Genomic DNA, 4,227 nt, shown 5'->3' with positions numbered 1-4,227 from the left:
TTGTGTTGTGTTGTGGTGTGTTGTGTTGTGTTGTGTTGTGTTGTGTTGTGTTGTTTTGTGGTGTGGTGTATCGTGTTGTGTGGTGTTGTGTTGGGTTGGGCTGGGTTGGGACATGCGGTATCGTATTTTGCTGTGATGAGCGGTGCCATGCTGTGCCGTGTCGTATTGTGTAACATGTCGTTTTGTGGAAGTGTATATTCATGGTGAGCGTCTCAACCTATTATTTTGTGTTGTCATTTTACGCAGTGTTGGTGACACTTATTTGACACTTCTTTTAACACTATGAATGATTATTACCACAAACGTATCTATACAAATAATATTATGGTATAACTTTTAATAAAACGTATTGTATAATTGTATTGCGTAAACATACCAAATAAGTGGCAATGTGCCTCTACTATGTTACACACGCATTAACTGAGTTTATTTTCCCACCTAATGTAAACTACACCGATCTGCGTGTAAACCTGCTGTTCAATTATGAATCGTGGAAATTCGTGCATTTTCTTACTCTTTGAGTTTGTAATTCAGCACTATACATGTCTAAATTAATATATTTTCAGAATTACACATACATATATACTTTGTTACTTTGTTGTACTCAATAAATGGAGAAGATGGCATGCTATTATCCAAGTATGGGTGGGTTTCGAAGTATAGCTAAACTAGAAATTTACATTAGAATTTCTGTTGAAAAATTAATGAGTGTTTCGCAATTCGTAGAGCGCTTGCCCCTCTACAAAATACTCGTCTCCTATTGGCTGTTTTGTGTTTTGTGGTATGCGCACTACGGGAACTGATTTTGTTAATGCGAAAACGAAAGTTGTTAAGGTTGGTAGTATTCGTTTTTTTGCAGCATAGATAAAGATATGCTATCACTTTGGTATTCAACTAAGGTCGCGACAGTATTTTTTTTAAATTTTCCTCTGATGTGTTTCATTATTCGAGCAAATGTACTTCTTCATTTGCATGGAAATATGTGTTAGATTATGTAGTGTGGTAAAATAGGACAATTATTTTTACTTCAAACCACACTTTAAAATGTAGATGCAAAATGTCCGGGGCGGATTATTTCTATCATCATACGCCGGATTTTCATTGCAATATAAGTATTTTATTTCATTTTATCTTGCAGATAGATTATAAATATCAAAATATTTACAGCAGAATTATCACAGTCGTATTAGCAGTGCAGGGACGAGCGAAATAATCCTGTTTCACATTGTGACTAAAGCTGTGCTAATGAAGCTGAGCTAATGAAGCTGTGCTAATGAAGCTGTAATTAGGTGAATACACACAAGTGATCTATAGGAATATATAGCGCTACTTGTCATGATTCTAGCGTACTACATAAACACAGTGCTTTGTTTCTATGACTATGCATGATAGATTTACAACTCCTAAAATTAACAGAGCAGTGATGCATATTTCAAAAACTGATATATGGTAACAATAACAACATGTCATTGATAGTTACTACCTCGCGCTCATACGCAAAAACACGTTAAAGAAGCATAATGAAGAACTAGTAAAGCGAAATATTTCTCATATCATGACGTCTGACGATTCCGAGTCAACAACAGTATATTCAAACGAAGCTATATGACCAAAATTGAATCATTTTGCATCATTGATTTATGCCTCTCCTAGTGGGTTGTCCACCCATGGGTATACCGCTGGGCATTCAACACAGGTCTGGAAGAAACGGTCTCCCTGGTGCTCCTCATCATTGGGCGCGTAGCTGATGTTGAAGTAGCCACACAGGTTGGGATGGGCGCATTAATAGATTGTCACGATGTCGATTGCGTGGTGATGTTTCTATACTGAGCTATTTAATAGATTGTCACAGGTCACTCACTATTCTATGTTGATATTTCTCTACAGGTCTAACATAAAGATTGTCACATGTCACTGTTCTGTGTTGACTCTATATACAAATCTTGGTTACAGATTGCCACAGGCCTCAATTCTAAATGAATGTTTCTATACAGAGCTAACTACTAGATTGGCATAAGACTCTGCTTTGTGTTGATGTTTCTATACAGACCTACCTAAAAGAATTCCTCAGACCGCTAATCTGTGTTCATGTTTCTACACATCGCTAGCTATAAAACGTTGTCACAGGACAATATTCTATGTTGATGTTTCTACGCAGCGCTGGCTGAGAGACTTCCGCAGAGAACAATTCCATGTTGATGTTTCTATGCAGCGACTATGAAGTGATTGCGAATAGTCACGGCTCATTATTTATTGTACGAACTCGTTAGAGTTGTATACCGTGAGTGTGGATCGACGTATGCATCAGCATGCTTCTTGTCCTATCGAATGGTGTAAATTTTCTATGGCTGTGAGAATAACCAAATTACACGTTCGTGAACATGAGTCACGTGATGGCTTTAGCAGACTAGTTCTCGTGTCGATATGCACGCGATGAGTATCATTGAATAGCAATATATCCGCTTGTTAGCCGAATCTGTTTACCACGTTGAAGGTCGTATTTCTTTGCTCTACCTTAAATGCAGTTTCGTGGCATACGTGAACCTAGATATATGTGTGTTTTTAACCAGTTGGTCAATTTCAAGTTAATAAAATATGTGCACCAAGACGTCTCGATGCAGTAAACATACCGTGTGTAATCTGCAAACATGCTCAACAAGAAAGTTCTCATTTCGAATTAAAGAACAGGTCTATGTTTTTTCATACGAATTATTAATAAAAAATTTATTTACAGCAGATTGATCACATTCCATATAAGATCACACAGATAAGCTTGAGGAAAGCTTCTTTGAACGTATGACTAACTGCTATTCTCAAGATTGTAGTAGTAGTGTTGACACTACGCAGGATTGGATGCTGATTGATATATATACTTCTTTGGCAGGAATACACTATCTGTCTGATAGAACAGGTTCGTGTCCTCTAGGTAAGAAAAATGTCCAAAATTATATTACAGGCCGCTAATGCTCGCACACCAACTCACATATATTAAGAAGAACACTAAGCTAATGATGTTTACCACCTTAGGCTAAAGGTAAAAGAGCAATGCAGTATTCCTAATATCAGGACTTCACAATTGCAAATCAACAACGATGTGTTAAAAACATGTTATATGACCCAAATTCTAGGAAGGCGTAATTTGATTTATGCTTCTCCTAGTGGGTTGTCCACCCATGGGTATACCGCTGGGCATTCAGCACAGGTCTGGAAGAAACGGTCTCCCTGGTGCTCCTCGTCATTGGGCGCGTAGCTGATGTTGAAGTAGCCACACAGGTTGGGATGGGCGCACAGTGGGGTGCGGTTAGCAAAGTCGCACTTGAACGCATCAGATCTTCCTACATCAGAAAGCTTGACTGGGTTCTTCATGTACTCGATCAGCTGGCTGTATGTCACGAAGTAGACATCGCGATTTTCTTGGATCTCATCAAGGAACTGCTGGAGAGCCTCCATGTTGTAGTAGCCATTGTTGAGGAACCATCTGGCACGGAGGTTGATGGGGAAGGGAGCCTTGTTGGTCTTGTAATGGCGTTCAAAGTTGGTACGCAAGAGCTCAAGAGCCTCTGCCTTGTCGTTGGGATAATAGCAACTGTCAACGTTGGCGCACAGCGTGTCGTTGGTATCGAACCAGTCAACAAGGGGAACCTCCCACATTCCAGAGATGGAGGAAGTTGGGCATGGAGGGATGGCGCAGCCACCAGTGGACTGGTAATCGAAGGTGTATGGCCACAGGGGAGGATTAATCTTGTCGGTTGGGTAGGAAGAATCCCATGTGAATCCATCATCCTTAATGAGGTTAACGAAGTCGCTTCCCTTGGTCTGCAGGTAAGCAGATCGCACTCCCTTGATGGCGCTGGCTGGGATGCCAGAGAACCTGTTGAACATGGCGCGCTGTCCGGCATACTCAGCAGAGAGTTCGGCATCTGAAGCCTGGGCCCAGTACTCTGATGGCAACTGCTTACTGTAACCATTAAAAACATAGTTTAAGAATGTTTTGATTAACATGAATAGATGATATAATCACGTAAGTCTTGAACGAGTATTTTGAAATGTTGTTGAAAATCTAAATTTTACATATGTATACATTACATTAAAACGAAATACTGCCGCAGTTGGAAATATCTAACAGCAAGAAAGCATTACTTACGTGATAGAGAATGAGGCGATCTCATTTCCCTCGGCGTACATCGACTGGACTGCTGCGTAATCAGTGAACTGATGGCTTGTGAA

The 4,227-nt window shown here is 39.9% G+C and overlaps 2 protein-coding genes across 2 annotated transcripts in view; one reads left to right on the top strand and one right to left on the bottom strand.

The window, feature by feature from the left end:
* LOC106820898 (cysteine sulfinic acid decarboxylase-like) overlaps positions 1 to 4,227 on the top strand; it is a 64,416-nt gene that overhangs the window by 31,987 nt on the left and 28,202 nt on the right. The gene's annotated exons all lie outside the window — the stretch shown is intronic.
* The window catches only part of LOC106820930, a 35,828-nt gene that overhangs the window by 22,650 nt on the left and 8,951 nt on the right, over positions 1 to 4,227 (bottom strand). The gene's annotated exons all lie outside the window — the stretch shown is intronic.

This window comes from Priapulus caudatus, unplaced genomic scaffold (assembly GCF_000485595.1).
Source record: "Priapulus caudatus unplaced genomic scaffold, Priapulus_caudatus-5.0.1 Scaffold3, whole genome shotgun sequence".
NCBI lineage: Eukaryota > Metazoa > Priapulida > Priapulimorpha > Priapulimorphida > Priapulidae > Priapulus > Priapulus caudatus.
Note: the sequence above shows the minus strand (reverse complement) of the source record. Positions and strands in the feature narration are given on the sequence as shown.